Consider the following 20,731-nt stretch of genomic DNA (forward strand, 5'->3'; position numbering starts at 1 on the left):
TATTCTTTTTTTAACTGAGGTGAAATTCACATAGATTGTTTTAATGTTTAAGAAACGGTGGTCTGGGGGATCTGAAGCTCCAGTACTTTGGCCTCTTGATGCAAAGAACCAACTCGCTGGAAAACACCCTGGGGTGCTGGGAAAGATTGAGGCCAGGAGGAGAAGGGGGCGGCGAAGAGATGGTTGGATGGCATCATTGACTCAATGAACATGAATTTGAGCAGACTGGGAGATAGTGAAGGGCAGGGAAGCCTCGTGTGCTGCAGTCTGTGGGGTTGCAGTAGGCCACAAATTAGACATTGAACAAGGGGATCATTGGGATGGGGAATACATGTAAATCCATGGCTGATTCATGTCAATGTATGACAAGACCCACTACAATACTGTGAAGTAATTAGCCTCCAACTAATAAAAATAAATGAAACAATAAAAAAATGAACAAGGGGATCTATAAAGTTCCTTCCAGCTCTGACAACTAATGCCACATATTGATATTTCTCCCTCCTTCTGAGATCCAAGTCCGTATTTCCAACCTAGGTGTTCTATTCTCGGCCTAGACCTTGGCCTCTCTAAAGTGCTACATGGCCTCTCCTGAGTACTCCGTTCCCCCAGACAGACCTTGTAACCATCTTTAATGCCTTCCTAACTCTGTCTTGCTTCAGTTCTGCAAAATAGACCCGACTCTATCTCCATCAAGATCTTCTTGATTCCTTTAGCTCCCCTAGTACTGCAGGCCCCTCATCGGAGTGCTGGCTGTTGCCTCCTCCCTGGGCTCTCTTTCCTCCAGGGGATCCTTGCAAGTTCCATGTTCTTAAGGCACAAGTGTGGTCATATGACCACACCCACTCTTCGGTCACCATGTATGTTTCCCTGTTACCTCCCATGAAGCAGCCAGACTCCTTGGTCTGTCTTTAAGGCTGTCCATATGTCACTGACATCAGCCTCTCACCTGTGTTATACTCTGAGCTGTAGACAAGTCGTACAAGTCATCAGTTCATACGAAGCTTTCCCTGCCTCCGAGTCTTTCGTGTTCCCATTTCTGAAACGCGCTTCTCTCCAGCTCGTGATTTCATGTCTCCACCACTCAAAAATTTTCCAGTCCAAGACCCCTGCTCACCTTTCACCTTCTTCCCTCCCATGGCTCCCCAGCTCCATAGCTCTCCTTAGTTTCTACTGACTGTGATGTCCTCTGCCTTTTAGCATGGCTGCGTTAGCACTTTTCTTAACTCTTCAAGCCTGTAGGGCAGCTATAACTCCCAGTGCCCCCACGTCAGTTTAACGCAACTCTCTTTAACTCACTTTCCATTCTGAGCTCCCCATCTGCTTGCACATAGACCATCTCCACTCTCCATTATACTACCCTTGGCCCCAGGCAGCATTCTGAATGCTAGAAGACTGGGGCCAAGACATCTGGTGGTATATTGAGTCCTCAGATGCCATCTATTCAGCTGGCATCTACTGGAATGTACATCATTCTGTTAAGTCGTCAGTCATTGGACATGTAGGTGGCTGCTGCCTTATCTCATGTTTCCCTTTGCAAAGCTTCCTTAGGTCCTGCAGCTGTACTCTTTTTACTGCATCGATGTTTCTCTTGGACACCAGGGCCCTTCTTCTGCCCTGTACCATGCTTGAACAGTGCAACTCTACACAGCTGCCTGGCATTTTAGTGGCTCACGTAGCTCTGCCACCTAGCTGAGGTCTGGGTGTTTCCCCAAGCACGGATCAGCCCTGTGCTCAGAGCTTTCAAACCTATCTGGAATATTTGATGTTTCCTTCTTCCTTAGAGTTGATCCAGTTTGAAAGGTTGGATTCAAGTGAAGCCTTATATTGCCATGTATTTTCCTCCAGAATGTTAATTACCAGAATCTGCTCCAACAGGGTGTAGATTCTGAAGCTCAAAAGAAATTTTTTCTCTCTGCTTTCTCATCCCCTGACTAGCCTGTCAGACTGATTAGGGCAAGGGCCATGGATACAAAGAAACCTGGGGGAAAATTCACCATTAATATTATCAAATATCCTGCTATGTGATTTGTAAACTGCTTGGGGCCTTGGGAACTCTGTTAACTCGTCCTGATATGTACCTTCAGTAACTGAAATAGTGCTTGCACAGAGGAGATGCTAAATACACAGTTGTTAGGCAAGAGAATAAGTGATAGTTTGCCTTTTTTTTTTTTTTTTTGATTCTTTGTTATTAGGGTCGCATTCATGGTTTTTTATCTCATTGATACTAACAGATACCATCTCTCTTTATATGATGATAAAATAGGAAGAGGGAAAAGAGCCTAATGACTGGGCCACCTGGATAAGAGTCAACTAAGTAAATGAGAATAATGGTATCTGACAGTCATTTATTCATTCTGCCAGTTGAGTGAGGACTTTCTATGGGCCATTCAGTGTTGGGGGCATTGGGAAATATTTGTGGGTGAGACATTACAGTCCCTAGTGAGATTGTAAGGAAATACTTAACATGTGTTCAGATAAACAGGATAACTTCAGAGGTAAGTGCAGCGGAGACAGTCATGCACATAAATGTACAATTACAGAGAAGAGAAGGTACACAGAGAGACCTGGCAGGGGTGTTTGTGTCATGATCTGAAAAAGGGGTTGGAGTAAGTAGGCAAAGAAGTGAAAGTGAGGGAGGGGAGGTGGGGTGGGGCATTTTAGGCAGATGGAAGAGCATGTGCAATGGCCCTGTGGCAGAGAGAAGCTTTGTATGGGTACTTAGTATATAGAGAATGAGGGGTGTGTGAACATGAGGAAGGAGTTGAACAGAGGCAGTTCATCTTTTCATTTTCTCATCTATCAGGCAGGTATTTGTCAAATGCCTGCTATGTTCCAGGTGCACACTGAGGTGCAGTAGTGAATAAGATGGACATGGTCCCTGCCCTTGTGGAGCTCAAAGCTAATCAGTAGAAGGAATACTTTTTATAATATTATGGCAAGCTAATGGATTGTTTAATTTCTGCCTGTTATTTATTTAGGAACTCTTATCTTGCTAAATGTAATTTCTTCCTTTTAAAAGAAATGACAGCATGTTCTTAGTGCATACTGTTCTGGAATAATGTATTCCTGATGAGAACATCACTTTTCAGTTAGCTAAGTCATGAAGTTGAGACCAAAAGGGCCAATATGAGTGCTGATTATAGTTAGTCTGTTGATCTTTACTCACAACCTTTGATAAGGTCTTATGAAAACTCAGCATTTGCAAATACCAAAATGAGGCTCTCTGAAAGAGATGGGTAAGGTCTGAGCTTATTAGTTCATGGAGCACCAGCTTCTGTGAACAGATACACACCAACATTTCAGTGGCTTATTATGCACAAGTTTATTTTTTACCAGATGTCTCTGGTCAGCAGATGAAGCTCCTCTAAGCAGTACTTCAGGTTCCCACGTTCCTTCCATCTCGTGGTTTCACCCTCTTCAACATGTAGCTTCCAAGGTCACACAGAAGGGGATAGAACACGGTCAGTTACCCGTGGGAGGTTTTAATGGACTAGGCTTAAAATGGCATCCATCACTTCTGCCCTTTCTACTGGCCACAACTCAGTCACGTGGTCACACTGACTGCAAGGGAGATTGGGAAATGTAGTCCAGCTATGGGCCCTAGAGGAAATGAAAACTGTTTCAATGAATAATGAAACTGGTTTCTGCCACCATCTGCGATTTAATTAATCCTGGTGGTACCTTTTGTTCTTGGGTTCATATTATTCTGTGGCCTTTGTCTATTGCTTTAAGAAAGAAAAAGCTGAGGTTGGAAATATTTGACTTTTTGTATGTTGATACATGGTTTAAAACGTTGTTGTTGTTCAGTCACTAAGTCATGTCTGACTCTTTGTGACCCCATGGACTAAATAGCCCACCAGGCTCCTCTGTCCTCCACTATCTTCCAAAGTCTGACACCTCTGAATAAGTTTCATTACTTTTATTTTCTTTTCTCTTTCCTCCCTCCCTCCCTCTTCTCCCTTACCTTCTCCTTGTGTTGAGAGTTCAGTTCAGTTCAGTCACTCAGTTGTGTCTGACTCTTTGTGACCCCACGGACTGTAGCACACCAGGCTTCCCTGTGCATCACCAACTCCTGGTTCTATTAATTCTGATCCTGAATTTACAGGTTTGAATATAGCCAGCTTGTCTTTCATATATTTGTCAGTCTAAATATGTCGGTGGACAATTAACAAAAATTTAGAAACCACTTATCTCTATTTGGAGAGGGAATTAGAGGAGTGTACTTAGCTTTGATAGCATAAGATCATTTGATTTTAGGGCCAGCTCATCTTGACCCCAGGAAAGGAGGGGATGGAATTCAGGCTGTCCATGACTCAAACCCTCGCTGTCTGTCTCCATTCTTAGTAACAGATGGGGAAGGGGGGCAGTAATAGGGGCCTGTTTCTGAGAGCTGTTGGTTTTCTCCCTGATCACACAGGGCTGTGAAATGTGAAAGACATCAGGGACTCTGAACACCATTCCCCTAAATGCCCCAGTGCCCGCAGGGAACCAGCCAAAGGCTGGGGTTGGCTTCAGATGGCTGGACAGGTGGCCTTGTAATTAAAACCTTTCCCTTCTAACTGCAGGCCTTGTTTTGCCAGGAATCTGAGGTGAAGAGAATGTTCTAGTTAGATGCCTGTACCAGCTGCTTTGAAAGCTTCCTCACAGCTGTCCCCAGACCATAGCAAACAGCCACATCTTTGCTTTCAGAATCTTGGGGGCTTAGTGTTATTTGAGATGGGATAAGCAGACATAGAGATGAGGGAAGATTCCTTCCTGATCTCAGAAGTTCTGAGTCTTTGAAGACAAAGAGCGCAAAAGAAAGTCTGGAATGTGTGCATTTCCTCTCTATATTAGCTTTGTGAGGTAGGGGCCATTCTTAGTCCTTGTATTGTGGATGGGAATGCCGAAGCTCTCAGGATTTAAGTAACTAGACTGCTGTCATGGGGTTAGGCATCAGAGTCAGGATTCACATCCAAGTAGTCTTGACTCCAGATTTAGCCTGTGGTAACCTCTACTCTTAAGCAGATTCAAAATTTAATTCCCGAGCACCCTCTCCATGTATTCTTGACCTTCATTCTCCCTCCATCCTACCTCATGGGTCACCCACCCTCCCAGTTCCCCAGGCCCAAAATCTGGGAGTCATCCTTGAGTTCTAATCTCGTGCCCCCAGTAGAATTCACCAGGAAATTCAGCTGATTGTGTTTACAATCTGTATCCAGAATCCGGGTACATCTACAGTCTTCAGTAGTCTACCAGCACCTTAGTCAAAGCTGTATCTGTTCCATCCTCGATTCTACAATAGCCTTGACACTGATATCTCTGCTTCTAGTCAAGCTATCCTCTGGTGTCTTCCCAGCACACTGACCAGAGTGATCCAGCCCCGGGGGCAGCTTTTTTCCCACAAGGTTATCCTGGACCTGAGCCACCACCTCTCTTGTTCACCTTCCCTAGGTGGCTGTGTTCATCTATGTGGTCAGGGCTGCTACAGCTCCTTGTCTCCCAAAAAGGGGATCAGAGAGGAAATCCTGGCAAGCAGTTTCCTTTTAAACAAATGATGCAAAAGTAGTACACGTAATTTCTACTCACATCTCTCAGGCAAGTCAAGAGTCACATGGCCAACAGATAGTCATGTTCTCAACTCCCCAAGAAGAGGAGTCTGGATTTGGAAATGACTAGCCGTGTGCCAGAGTCTAAGAGGGGAAGTGGATAGACCTGTCAGGAGGCTATTCAGGATCCTTAGGTGAGTGTTGACAATAGCTTAACTTAAAGAAGAGACAGTAGAGATGGAGAGAGATGGATTGATTTGTGATGTGGTTTGGAGGTAGAATGAGGGGGAGCGTGTAGGGTTGAGGGAAAAGCAGAGATCAAAGATGATTCCCTGGGGCTTTGCAGGTGGTGCCAGTAGTAAAGAACCTGCCTGCCAATGCAGGAGACATAAGAGATGCGGGTTTGATCCCTGGGTCAGGAAGATCCCTTGGAGGAGGGCGTGGCAACCCACTCCAGTATTCTTGCCTGGGAAATCCCATGGACAGAGGAGCCTGGTGGGCTATAGTCCATGGGATTGCAAAGAGTTGGACATAACTGAAGTGACTTAGCACAGCACACAAGGATGAGTCCCAGGTATTTCTGTCTTGAGAGACACATGATGCTGTTTTCTGAGCTGAGGAAGCAGTCTGGGGTGACCACCCGGGGACCAGTGTGTGAGGCCTCTCAGTTAGGGGCTTCTCTTCTGTCACAGTGGAAGCAACCATGGAATATTGGAATGGCTCAGAAGGAGAGTCCGCGGGGCTGTCTGCTAGGTGGATCGTATGTGTTTTACCTTAAAATGCTTCAAAGGAAGGAGGAGGGCAGCCTGTTTTTGCCACATTGGTAGGCCTTTGTGCCGGCCAGGTAGATGTTGATTCAGAGAAGCCAGGAACTGCAGAAGCCCGTGTGGCATGTGGTTGCAGCTCAAGTTAGGTCAGCAGAGCTGCTATCGGTTTGGAGGAAGGGAAGAACTGAGTGAAGGTACTTATTTTTCAGCACCTGGGACAGAAAGGGTCATGCTCCCAGCACCTTGATGCCCCTTGACGTTGAGGCTGTCATGTGTTTCTGTCTTGGGTTTGCCTGAGTTGGAGCATGGTGTAAGAAAATGTGTTTGCAATTACGAGTAGTCAACAGACAGAGGGTCTGGAAGGATGACTGACGCACCCAGCTGGACAGTTACATGGCCTGCTCTGGTCAATTTGAGAGACAGTGTGGGTGGGTTGGGGGTGCTTTGCAAGGCTCAGAGGCCGACCCATCTTGAGGCTGATAAACTCTGAAAGAACCGACAAAGCCAAGTCACTCACTCTGTCTTTGGGACTGAGACACTCAGCCTGAGGTAGGCCTAGCTGGTTCTGCCACCTCTGAGAGTGTGCTGGGGCCAGTGCAATTCCCAGAAGCATAGCACAGTTTCTATACATGGTAGCTAGTCAAAAACATGGTTCATTATTAATTTCTAAATCACTCAGTATTATGCCATATAAAATTTTTTCTTCACCTTTTCGTTTCACAACTGAGCGATCTAAAGTTTAGTATCTAGTCCAGAGTACCACGGTAAGGGTTTGACATGTTGCTCGTGAATACACTGATGTTCAGCTCACAAACTGACTCTGTAGTGACCATTTGTCACTAATTTCTGCCTGTAGTGACCATTTGTCAGGAGGGAAAGGTGGCTTGATGTTGGGAAACCTAACTTACGTATTTATGGTAGAAGAAAAAAAAATACCTTGAGACCAATGTAAATGAGAGAAGGAGGGGAAAGCCATCATTTCCCTGTGATGACTGATGTGTTATTTAGTGACAACCAAGATTCTGGGATCAGTGAACTTGTTTCTGTGGCCATGATCTCACCCAGGGGTCAGGAGCTGTGGGACAGAGGAATGCTCACGACCTGTCCAGTAGAGACAGTGAAGGCAGACCTGGACCCACTGCTGCCTGACAGCGTTTGAGCCTCACTTGGACCTACTGCCTGGGGAACCTGTGTATGAAAGTTTATGACATCTGACCTTCTCTGCTATTTGCTACATTGAAATCAGTGTCTTCCTCTTGAGTCATGAAACCTAAGAGACTTCAGAAGTCATGCACCTAGATATCATTTCTTAAGTGGATAAATTTCTGAAGGAAAATGTACACATTCAGCTAACCTCCTATCTTTTATGTTGGGTCTTTTTAGTGTCCATACAGGAATGAGGCATCTTTTAACCTGCTCCCCAAATTCTCAGATACCATCGTCTTTGACCTTGCCCCTTCCTCTGCACTGAATAATTTAACTTCATCCAGTGAGCATTTGTTTGGGATTCTCATGTGGGAGAATAATGCTTTAGTTAAAAGCCACAGGCTTTTGGATCAGATCTGGGTTCATATCTCAGTTCTACCACTTATTGGCTGAGTCACCATAAGCAAGCTTTATCTAACCTCAGTTTCACCCCCTGTAAAATGCAGTTAAAGAGTACACACCTGAATAGGGGTTTCATGAGGATTAAATGCAATAGTGTATGTAGAGTACTTAGTTCAGTGGTAGTACATGATAAGTGCGTAATAAAAATAAACAATTTTTAAAATGTGTATAATATTCTATGCATCTAATTCATATGTTTCTAAACAAGTTCAGTTCAGTTGCTCAGTCATGTCCGACTTTGCGACCCCATGAATTGCAGCACGCCAGGCCTCCCTGTCCATCACAAACTCCCGGAGTTTACTCAAACACATGTCCATCAAGTCGGTGATGCCATCCAGCCATCTCATCCTCTGTCATCCCCTTCTACTCCTGCGCCCAGTCCTTCCCAGCATCAGGGTCTTTTCCAATGAGTCAACTCTTCGCCATGAGGTGGCCAAAGTATTGGAGTTTTAGCTTCAGCATCAGTCCTTCCAGTGAACACCCAGGACTGATCTGCTTTAGGGTGGACTGGTTGGATCTCCTTGCAGTCCAAGGGACTCTCAAGAGTCTTCTCCAACACCACAGTTCAAAAGCATCAATTCTTTGGGGCTCAGCTTTCTTCACAATCCAACTCTCACATCCAAACATGACCACTGGAAAAACCACAGCCTTGACTAGACAGACCTTTGTTGGCAAAGTAATGTCTCTGCTTTTTAATATGCTATCTAGGTTGGTCATAACTTTCCTTCCAAGGGGTAAGCATCTTTTAATTTCATGGCTGAAGTCACCATCTGCAGTGATTTTGGAGCCCCCAAAAATAAAGTCAGCCACTGTTTCCACTGTTTCCCCATCTATTTCCCATGAAGTGATGGGACCAGATGCCATGATCTTAGTTTTCTTAGTTTTCTAGATCCAGACATCCTGGAATGTGAAGTCAAGTGGGCCTTAGAAAGCATCACTATGAACAAAGCTAGTGGAGGTGATGGAATTCCAGTTGAGCTATTTCAAATCCTAAAGGATGATGCTGTGAAAGTGCTGCACTCAATATGCCAGCAAATTTGGAAAACTCAGCAGTGGCCACAGGACTGGAAAAGGTCAGTTTTCATTTCAGTCCCAAAGAAAGGCAATGCCAAAGAATGTTCAAACTACCACACAATTGCGTTCATCTCACACGCTAGTAAAATAATGCTCAAAATTCTCCAAGCCAGGCTTCAGCAATACATGAACTGTGAACTTCCAGATGTTCAAGCTGGTTTTAGAAAAGGTAGAGGAACCAGAGATCAAATTGCCAACATCCGCTGGATCATTGAAAAAACAAGAGAGTTCCAGAAAAACTTATATTTCTGCTTTATTGACTATGCCAAAGCCTTTGACTGTGTGGATCACAATAAACTGTGGAAAATTCTGAAAGAGATGGGCATGCCAGACCATCTGACCTGCCTCTTGAGAAACCTATATGCAGGTCAGGAAGCAACAGTTAGAACTGGACATGGAACAACAGACTGGCTCCAAATAGGAAAAGGAGTACGTCAAGGCTGTATTGTCTTGTCACCCTGCTTATTTAACTTATGTGCAGAGTACATCACGAGAAACACTGGGCTGGATGAAGCACAAGCTGGAATCAAGAATGCTGGGAGAATTATCAATCACCTCAGATATGTAGATGACACCACCCTTATGGCAGAAAGTGAAGAGGAACTAAAAAGCCTCATGATGAAAGTGAAGGAGGAGAGTGAAACAAGTTTGTATAGTTCCCTGCATACGTCAGATTGGCTCTAGGCTCTAAGGAGGAGTGGTGAAAACAAGGTCCATGTCCTCCTAGAGCTCACGTCTAGTTGAGATGTTGGCAATAAGCAGATAAACTCATACACATGATGTCAAAGAGCAAAAAAATATCTTGAAGAAAAATAAAGCAGGGAAGAGGGACAGAATGACAGGGTTTTGGTGGTGGACGTTTTGTTCCTCAATCCTGCCCCTTGATAAAGGGCCTTTGCATTGGCTGTGCCCTCTGCTGAGATGTCCCTCTCCTATTCCCCATCCTCCAGGATTGCTGTTATCTCTTTCAGGGATCTGCCTAAGTATCATCTCATCAGAGAGGCACCCCTTACCTAAAAAAAATGATACATAAAATACATAAAGAGATGCCATTCCTCCCTTTGAAGTTTATAGTCCTGTAAAACTGACAAGTAGACAAATGACTATCCTTGCAGATAAAGGTAGTTGCCTTTAGCAGAAGTACAAATAAATAACATTCAGTTAAGGGAGTCAGGAAAGGCTATATCTATAAAATGGTACTTGAGATGTTGGGGTTCCCAGGTGGCCAGTGCAGGAGATGCAGGTTATATCCCTGGGTTGGGGAGATCCACTGGAGGAGGAAATGGGAACCCACTCCAGTATTATTGCCTGGGAAATCCCATGGACAGAGGAGCCTGATGGGCTACAGTCCATGAGGTTGTAAAGAGTTAAACGACTGAGCGACTGAGCACACAAGCACACACTTGAGATGTTGCTTGGTATAAAAAGAGGAAGAGCTTTGGAATTGGACCAAGCCACTCTGGTGACTTTGGGCATCACTCAGAGTGTCAAGATAAGAACACCTACCTCAGAGGGTCATTGTGCTCATTGAGAAACAAATCCTAAGAGCCTACAGTAGTACATGAGGTTGGCTCTTAATGGTGCCCTCTTCACATGAATAGATAATTAATAGTGGTGTTTGGAGTGCGTTCCATTAGCGTTCGATTCTTGTAATATGCTGTTATCTTATAATTATCTGTCTGGGCATCCAGCTCTACCAGGAAAAGGGAAGCTTCTCATAGACCCGGACGGCTGTGTCCCCAACATGGATGGCACCGTGTCTATTATGCAGGGGCAGTTGACTAAGGACAGTGAGTACATCGTCTCTAAGAGGCAGAACTGTTCTACACAGATGGGGACCTCAAGAGATGGTCTGTTCTCTTCTCCATCTCTGTACCTCAGTACCCCCAAATTGTTTCTGACAGATGGGCATTTAGCATGTTCTTGAAAGAAGACTCCACTTCCCCGCTAGGGAAATGTGTGCTGGGTTTAACCACATAATTCGAAATGGGTGAAATGATGCCAGCATGCTTCCCTCTTAGAGCCTTGATTCTGTTTTAATGCCCTCTGTTTTTAGAATGAATTAAAGAATATTGGTTTGTCCAATGCATGGGCTGTAAACAGATTATTTTGAAGATCAGAGATAGTCTTTAAGACATGGAGATTTTCAACATCAACTAAGTCTTAGTTATTCTAGAGATGCTGAATATCAAGATACTGGCCTTTCCAGGCATCACATTTCTCTCCTTGCATTTTTTTTTTTTAAGGAGTTATCTGTTTTTTTTTTTTTCTCATAGCAACTCCACCATAAAATGAGACACAGAAGAGACAACCTGGGTAATTATGCTTAGGAAGTTTCATTAAAATGTGGGAAAAGGGAGAGCAGAGGTGTAGTATACTGGCGGGCATGAGGATGCCTTGTTGATGGCACTCAGTCACCTCTCACCTCTGTCCTCTGTGAACATACTTTAAGGCGACAGTCAACAGGAATTTGGCCATCACATCTGAAATTGGATGCCCAGGGCCTGTAGGCCATGTATGTGGTGTTGTGGGAAACTCTCCCTGCTCCTCAGACCTTCCACCATGATCACGGGAGGTGGGCTTCAGAATCAAGTGCAGCATCAGGCAGATGGAAACTTTTTCTGCAGATGGATTGACGTACCTGTGGGGGAGGGCTGGGCATCCCCTGGCCTCTCTGAGTAGAGTTATATTTACTGCTGCCTTGGTTATGGCAGCTCCTTTGGGGAAGAGTTCAGCACAGGGGAGAGGGCAGGACATTCGTCCAAACCAGGACCCGCACCTGAGGGGACCCAGCACCGTGCTGTCTTCCAGTGTGTACGTCCTTCCTTCTGCTCCAGGGCTTGAAAGCCAGCTCTGCCCTCCAGCGTTGCTGCTTATAGGTCAGGGCACATGGCACTAAGCCTTCCCAGGCTCCCCATCTCGGTGTTTGTACCTAAATAGGAAAGGATGAACACCTGCAGCATCCCTCTTAAAGGTTACTAAGTCCCTGCCTTGTGAAAGGTCCATTCATAGCTCTCACATTTCTGAACATCCTCATCTGCCGACAGGTTTAATCTTCACCTCCTATCCTCCAGCCCCTGAGTCCTTTGTGCAGTGAATCCAGGCACCTGTGCCTGACCGATGCATGACCAATTCATCCCTGTTCTCCCACTCTTTCCTCTTGGACTCGGTTCTGTTTTTTATCCCTTTAGCTTAACTTCTATAGCCTCCTCTCACCACGGGCTTCTTTTGTCCCTTTAAGACATCCAAGACTCTCTGACCCTACCAAAGGCCCATGCCTTGACTCATTAACCTCTCCAGCTTCTGTTCATCCTTTCTCCTCCCTTTCTTACCTGAGTGATCTGTGTGTACTAAGCGATCTATATGTACTGTGTCTATTTTCCTCTCATCATCTATCCAGCCCATTTCCATCAGCTTCTCCCCTTATTGTGCCACCAAGGCAGCTCCAGGGCACCCATGACTCATTTCCCAATGTGCTGTTTCCTTTGGACCCTTCTCTCCCTGGATCTCCTCTTGCCTTCAGCACAGGTGAACACTGCCTCCAACTCCAAACTCTTAACCTTAACTCCTGAGACTTCATGCTCACTTGCTCCATTCCAGTTTCTCTCTCCTCCATGAAGTTCTTTTCCTCTGTTTATAAAAAATTGATGACTCCAGGGTGACCTCCTTGACCCACTTCTCTTTCCAGTATGTCTTCCATCCAGTATGTGGATGGCATCCACAGCCAGGGCTTTGACCACCATCTAAATGCTAGTGAGTACCAGATGTCTGACTGCAGCTCTGACCTCTTCCCCCTTCCCCGCAACCTGGGGTTCTGAGCAAGGCATCAGATGGAAATGCCTTCAGAGATCTGTCGATAAAGTCAGTGAGTGAAATGGATTTGGTGAGTGTGGCAGGCCAGAGAACCTCTTGTTCTAGCTGAAGGGAATGGCTGCCACTGGGCTGTAGCCAACTGTTGATATGTAGGAATTTAGGACCCGTGTTGCCAGATTTCCAGTTTTCCCCGAGAAGCCAGAAATACATAATCCTGTTTGGACTCTCTCAGTGATTGAATGTTGGTTCAAAAATGTCTGTATGGACCAAAGCCCGTCTGAGAACCATGTCTGAGTACAGACCACCTGTCTGGGATAATGGTTTGACTCATATACTCCAATTGTTGGTTCATGACCAACCCAATTATTCTGATGTCCACAGTCCTTTCACATTGAATGTGCCCCAAACCAACTTTTCCCCAGACCCTCCCCTCCTCCTCTTGCATACTTTTGCTCAGTTACTGGCACTTGCTTCTACCCACTCACTGGAGCTGGACATATGGAGGGAGGGTACCCTTCTTTCCTTCCTCTCCCCCACCCCCCACCCCCGCCATTGAATCCACCATCAAATGCCACCAACGTAACTTCCTCAAGTCCATTATTATCCATTATTATCCCCCCATCTTTTACCACCACTATCATAGTTTAGGCTTCTAGCATCTTTTACTTGGACCAATAGCCTCCCGAGTGTTTTAGGCGATGACTCAGAGTAATTGATTCTTCCTGTATAAATTATTATTCTAAGCCAAATATTTCATCTTATTTCCTTGATAGTGGTTGGTTTTGGAATGGATTTGTGACCCAGTCTGGAACAGTGGGATGAAAAGAAGGGTTTTCTGGGAAGCTTCTGGAAAAGTTTTCCTTGCTAAGAAAGAGACTAAAGAAGAGATGATTCCTTTCTGGCGGTGGTCCTTGCTGTGCCTATATGTCACTCTGGGAACTGCTGTCACCACCCTCTGAAGATGAGAAAAGGCAGCCTGCAGGTAGAGCCCACCACAGAAGGTGGTAGAATGGAGGGAGAGGGCACCCGGGCCCATGGTTATGTTGGTGAGCCACTGAGTCAACCACTTCTGCTGTCTGTCGTCTCAAAGCGTGCAGCTCTGTTGGTTAATGAGTCTCTTGATTAGTTCAGCTGATGAGAGTCAGGGCTTTGTGCAAAGACAGCAGAGACATCCTGACTGGTACCCTTGTTTTCTGCCTCCAGGTCTGTGCTCCATCACTCCGTGTGACACCTTACTTGCAGGGTGGTCCCTTTGGATGCTAATCTGACCACATCACCTTCTGTTTATGCTTCCCATTGCCCAGGATAAAGTCTTAGGACTTTGGCAGAATATACAAAGGCCTCTGCGACAGGCACCCTGCCTCCACAGCCCAATCAGGTCACTCTCTTTAACGTACCCTCTGTACCTACTTTAATCTGATCTGCTTGCAGTTCCCTGTGTAATGATGCTGTTTAACTCTTTCATTCATTTGACAGATTTGTACAAGTGCCATTTCTGGGCCAGGAGCAGTTCAGTGCATACCAACTACTATCCACAGTCTTCTGCTCCAGCCACTTCCTCTCCCTGGAGTGCCTCCCTTCTGTCTTTATCTGACTCCTGCTTTTCTTTTTCCAGTGTGGTGTTTAACCCTTGTAATCTCTCTCTCTCTCTCTCTTTTATACACACACACACACATACACACACATACATTTGTATATGCATACTTTAAATTGTTTATCCAGTGGTTTTTCAAAATTGTTAAACATACAGTAAATTAAGAGAATAGTACAATGAATATTCTTATACCTAGATTCATTAACATTTTGCCATATTTGTTCTCTCTTCCCCAGCCCCTCTGTGTACATACATTATATGTGTACAGATAAGTCCTTTACTGAACCATGTGAACATAATTTATAGACTTGATGGCTCCTCACCCATAAATAGTTGAGCTTGTATCTCCTAAGAATAAGGAGATCTTTTATGTAACTGCAATGCTGTTACGACATCCAAGAACTATATCAATACAGTATCTTATATGTTGCCCACATTTGTATTTCCTCAGTTGTCCCAAAAGTTTGTGGCTTTTTTTCATTCAGAATCTTCTAGGCTAAATTCTCATAGTTTGTGGGAGCCTTCCTTGAACTCCTATTCTTCCATGCTGTCAGATGCCTTGTGCATTTTGCCACCAGGGCATTAACCGCTCTGTTTCTCTGGGCTCCTTTCTCTTCACATTGCATCCTGTGTCATTTGATTCTTCCTGTTCTCTGTGCCTAACACAGTATGTAGCACATAGTAGATGCTCAGCATTTGTTGGCAGAGTGGGTGATTAAGTGACAGAATTGAAGGTAAGGCTGTTTTCCTTCTTTCCATATTTAACTGCTTTTTGCAGACAGTGATGTTAATAATGTAAGAGCAGAGAGACCCACCTGCCAGATGGTGAGGAGAGAAATGATCCAGATAGAAAATTGTGAACAGTGGAAAGAGCTAACAATTAGTGATGGCCAAGGCCGTGCTCTTATAGGATCATGTCCCAGGGAACTGAGAGCATCAGTGGAGAAAATCACCAGCCTTCTAGCTGTTGTTGCAAAGCCCTTGTTGTATTTGCAGGTCCATGTTATAAACAGAAACCAGAATCCCTTCCAAATGAAATGACCACAAAACCTCACATCTACCCAGAGCTGTCCTTTGCCCAGAATGCATTTGTCGGCCATTGGGATAGGTCTGATCACAACCAGGTGAGGGAAGTGTGTCTTAGCTCTGATGACAGCGTTCCTTCCCTGCCATCATAGCTAAATAGTTTGACATTAATTTTTGGAGACAGGTCTGAGAAGTTATCAAAATTTATAGAAGCTAATACCATAATGAATATTTGGATTCAGAGACTCTAAGTATGAACTCAAAGAACATTTTTGTTCTGCTGCTGCTACTTCCTCAGTCAAGAAGAATGTGGAGGCAGGATTGGGACTGGTGAGGTCACTGAGAAAGCTTCTGACTGTGGGGAAGAGACCACTTACTGTCTTCCTTGGAGGTCTTATATTTCTTTCCTAACTGTCCACCTAACTGGTCTCATAAGATCTTCTGCATTCCCTGGGTAGGGGTCACTGATGTTAAAAAATAAATTCATCATAAGCCACTCAAAAACTTAGGAAGATAGTCTTCCCATCTACCTTAAGAACTGATCTAAAGACAAGGCAGCCCAGCTGCCTCCCTCTTCCTGTGGACAGCAGCTTTGGGCATCTCCAAAGGGCCAGGTGTCATAGGTGTAATGGTAAATAAGCCAGTGCCTTCTGGAGCTCATAATCTACTGGGATAAAGAGATACACAGAGTTTCCATGTTTATGGGGAATGTAATGGGAGCTGTGTAGGCCACCATTCCAACTTGGGGAGGGCGAGGCAAGGACGGGCCAGAAGGCAGAAGCAGGTATAGGGTAGGTAGGAATTAGATAGGCAGGCTGGGGTCATTCTCGGCCTAGTGCGGGGAATGAGGCAATGATGGAGACTTTGATCATCATGGTGAACACAGGGACAAAGGAGGCATTGCCTCTGTGCAGGTGATCCTCAGAGTGCCGTTTGAAAGGTTAATTTTTTTTGGCCAGGTTGAGTCTTAGTTGCAGCATGTGGAATCTTTCATTGTGGTGTGGACTTAGTTGCCTTGGGACATGTGGGATCTTAGTTCCCTGACCAAGGATCAAACCCACATCCCCTGCATTGGGAGGCAGATTCTAAACCCCTGAAGCACCAGGAAGTCCCGAGCTGTGCCATTTTTGATGATGTGAGATACCAGCACCAAGTCTGAAGGCTACCTTTGGGCCGACTTGGGGAGACTTTGCTTCCCTGCTCTGGGTGATCTGTTAACATTGCTCCCACTAAGGGTTAAAGGTGGGAGACCCCCCCCTCCAACCCTCCAAAATTAAAAAAAAGTCAGTGAAGGTAATTAAACCACCATCTATTTAGCTGCCGAAGAATTTACCATTCAAGGAGATAGGACCCTGCCTCACCAGAGGCGTTTAACAGTCCAATACTATCACATTACCCAGATTGTATAAAGAGTATGAATGATTTCCGCTCACAGACCTCTAATGGAGGTATCTCTTTACAAAGCCCCTACTTCAGGCCAGCTGAATGCCTTAGCAGTGGCTCCGAAATCCCGCAGCCCTAATCCCTTTAGCAACAAAGATCTGTTTCTTTGCTTAGCATGAAGTAGGCCTCAGAGGTCTGTGTGTGTCTTCGCCTGTAGACCAGAAGCCTCCTGTTTACAATTTCCCTATTCCTGTTTTTAATGTTGTTCTGAGAGCAGCCACAAAGGGCTAGTTTTGTCCAACAGGAACAAGGGAGCTATTAGAGAGAGATGGAGGAAGGAAGGAAGGGCGATCGCAGGGAGGACTCCTCAAGGGATTAGCAGACACAGCTGTTCCCGAAGGGAGAGGACCTTTAGGCTGTTTATAATTTCCGTCACATTTACATTTTTTAATATTTTATTTCCTTAAATTATTTTTTTTCTGATCAGTTTCTTATCCACCATTTAAAGCGAGCATCTTGCTGCCATGTTGACCGACTTGGGGACGTGTTTCATATAAATTTAGTTGTGATTTGGCTTTTTCCATCTGTGCTGTGTGACTCTGGTGTAGTGGTCTCAGCTTCCTGTGAGGTCACAGACCCCAGACCACCAGGTGCCTGAGGAAATCACGAGAGGGGACCAGTTTCATTTCTTGTCCCATTGTGCAAACCGTTGGAATTCGTTAGGCTGTATTTGATTCATTTCGATCCCATGCACCACCCTGTCCTCACTCACTTTTCAAATGTACCTCATTTTTGTCCTGATGTTATCTTTCTAGCCTGGGTGTTATGAAGCATGTTAAGTACAGGTAGAGACTCTTTCATATTCCATGTTGCAAAAATGCAACGACTTTATGAAAATTATTCGTGGCTTCATCCAGAAAGCAAACAAGTTTCCATTTTTGTCACCTTCCAGTTCTTGTTTTTGTGCATGTTCAATTTTTGCACACTTATAATAAAACCACAGAATTTTAGTTTTAATCTTCCATACTGTGAGGCTGAGTATATTTTTCATATCCAGTGACAACCAATCTCTTTTTTTTAAAACCTTTTCTCTCTTAAGAAGATTGGCATCATGTACTTCTTTTCACACCTAGTTCGGTGCTCAGATAGTCATATGGAAAAAAACTTTTATCCTGGATTGAGAGGATTGCTGTCAATTTTATTAAAATGGATTATGTATTTCCCTTACATCTTGCCTTCTTCACTTAACAGAGGAAATAGCATTTAGTGTATTTTTAACCTCACATGATCTGTACAGGTTCATTTTGCCTGAGAAAAGTGACTCAAGTGGTGGATGCCCACTTATGTGGCTATTTTATTTTCATTCTGTTTTTGTTAAGTTTGACTTTTTCCTGCAGAGCTTTAGTCAAAAAACAAATGATTTTATCAAATGTCCAGTCAGCCACTGCTGACCCTTTGGGCTCTTGCTGTCTTAGGATACATTTCCGGACTCGAGTGTCTCTTAGATCTGACTGACCTGCTAGTACTGTTACAGAAGTATTCCTGATGATTGTCTCAAAATCTCTGTGTATGTGGTTTCCTTTTGCAGGGGTCTGGGATGTGAGCTAATCTTTAAGTCCAAGAGACTTAAAGTCCTAACTCACTCAGGGACAGCTGTTCTGAACCCTTCCTTCCTGCTCAAAGTAGTAACTAGTTTTCAAGAGGAACTTAAAAATATTTTTTTCTTTAAAGAAGAATATGGAGTTCTTCCAGGATCGCTTAATTTTTTTTTTCTTTCTCTAAAGTAAAATAGTACAAAGCACGTGCCTTTCCAAGTGCACTGTCTGAATTCAGCCTCTCTGGAAATGTGGACCATCAGGTAAGATGCATAGCCTTGGGGATATTATTTCCTAGTACTGGCCAGGAAAAAGCCATGATTCCAGTTGCTTTAGTTTCCCCACGTGTCTTTGAGAGGAACACTGAAGATATCTGAGGGAACGTGAGCGTCCACAGGCCTATCATCTGCTGCTGCTCCTCTTGTACAGGTTCCTTTGGCAGGATTACAGATGGGAGATGCTGATTATTGTTTTGGTGATACATGCGTTTTGGGGGATCATTTTCTGATGAAAAAAAAATTTAGGATGTCTTCCCATTCCAAGTATAAATTAAAGGTCCTGTGAATTTTAATAAATGCTTTTATTAAAAAACATAGAATTGCCCAGTATACACATATCCTGTAGGTTTGAGTGTTTTGATTTTGGTGGCCTGTGCCAAACACATGCCCTTGGAAGATGCCTTGATTGGAGACCTGTATTTCTTCTTACGGGAATCTGGGTCTTTCTTTTCTCTTTTAATTATTATTACTTTTTTAGTTGGAATATCAGTGTTGTATTAGTTTCTGCTGTATAGCAAAGTGAGTCAGGTTTTTTTTTTGTTTTTTTTTTTTGTAGCCCACCAGTCTCCTCCGTCCATGGGCTTCTCCAGGAAAGAACACTGGAGTGGGTTGCCATTTCCTCCTCTGGGCGATCTTCCCAACCCAGGGATCAAACCAACATCTCTTAGTTCTCCTGCATTGGCAGGCAGTTTCTTTACCACTAGCGCCAGCTCTATGAGCCTGCTACTTTTCTGGTATATTCACTATTTGCTGTATTTTTATTAATTTTTTTTGGTTAATATAAATTTATTTATTTTAATTGGAGGCTAATTACTTTACAATATTGTAGTGGTTTTGCCATAAATTGACATGAATCCACCACAGGTGTACATGTGTTCCCCATCCTGAACCCCTCTCCCACCTCCCTTCCCATCCCATCCCTCTAGGTCATCCCAGTGCACCGCATCAAACCTGGACTGGAGATCTGTTTCACATATGATAATATACATGATTCAATGCCATTCTCCCAAATCATCCCACCCTCACCTCTCCCACAGAGTCCAAAAGACTGTTCTATACATCTGTGTCTCTTTTGCTATCTCGCATATGAGGTTATCATTACCATCTTTCTAAATTCCATATATATGCTTTGGTATACTGTATTGGTGTTTTTCTTTCTGGCTTACTTCATTCTGTATAATAGGCTCCAATTTTATCCACCTCATTAGAACTGATTCAAATGTATTCTTTTTGTTTGGCTGAGTTATATTCCATTATGTATATGTACCACAGCTTTCTTATCCATTCGTCTGCTGATGGACATCTAGGTTGCTTCCACATCCTGGCTATTATAAACAGTGCTGTGATGAACATTGGGATACACGTGTCTCTTTCAATTCTCGTTTCCTTGGTGTGTATGCCCAGCAGTGGGATTGCTGGGTCATATGGCAGTTCTATTTCCAGTTTTTAAAGAAATCTCCACACTGTTCTCCATAGTGGCTGTACTAGTTTGCATTCCCACCAACAGTGTAAGAGGGTTCCTTTTTCTCCACACCCTCTCCAGCATTTATTGCTTTTAGACTTTTGGATAGCAGCCATTCTGACTGGCGTGAAATGGTACCTCATTGTGGTTTTGATTTGCATTTCTCTGATAATGAGTGATGTTGAGCATCTTTTCATGTGTTTGTTATTCATCTGTATGTCTTCTTTGGAGAAATGTCTGTTTAGTTCTTTGGCCCATTTTTTGATTGGGTCATTTATTTTTCTGGAATTGAGCTGCAGGATTTGCTTGTATAGTTTTGAGATTAAATCTTTGTCAGTTGTTTTGTTTGCTATTATTTTCTCCCATTCTGAAGGCTGTCTTTTCACCAGCAAAGTGAGTCAGTTATACACACATGTATCCACTCTTTTTTAGGTTCTATTCCCAGAGAGGTCATTATAGAGTATTGACTAGAGTTCTCCATGTTGTTCAGTAGGTTTTTATTAGTTACGTGTGCTATATATATTAGCGTGTATATGTCAATCCCAGTCTCCCAGTTTATCCCTCCCCCCTGAGATGTGGTTATTTTGATGAGAGGTAGTG

This window comes from Odocoileus virginianus, chromosome 3, assembly GCF_023699985.2.
Source record: "Odocoileus virginianus isolate 20LAN1187 ecotype Illinois chromosome 3, Ovbor_1.2, whole genome shotgun sequence".
Classification (NCBI taxonomy): Eukaryota; Metazoa; Chordata; class Mammalia; order Artiodactyla; family Cervidae; genus Odocoileus; species Odocoileus virginianus.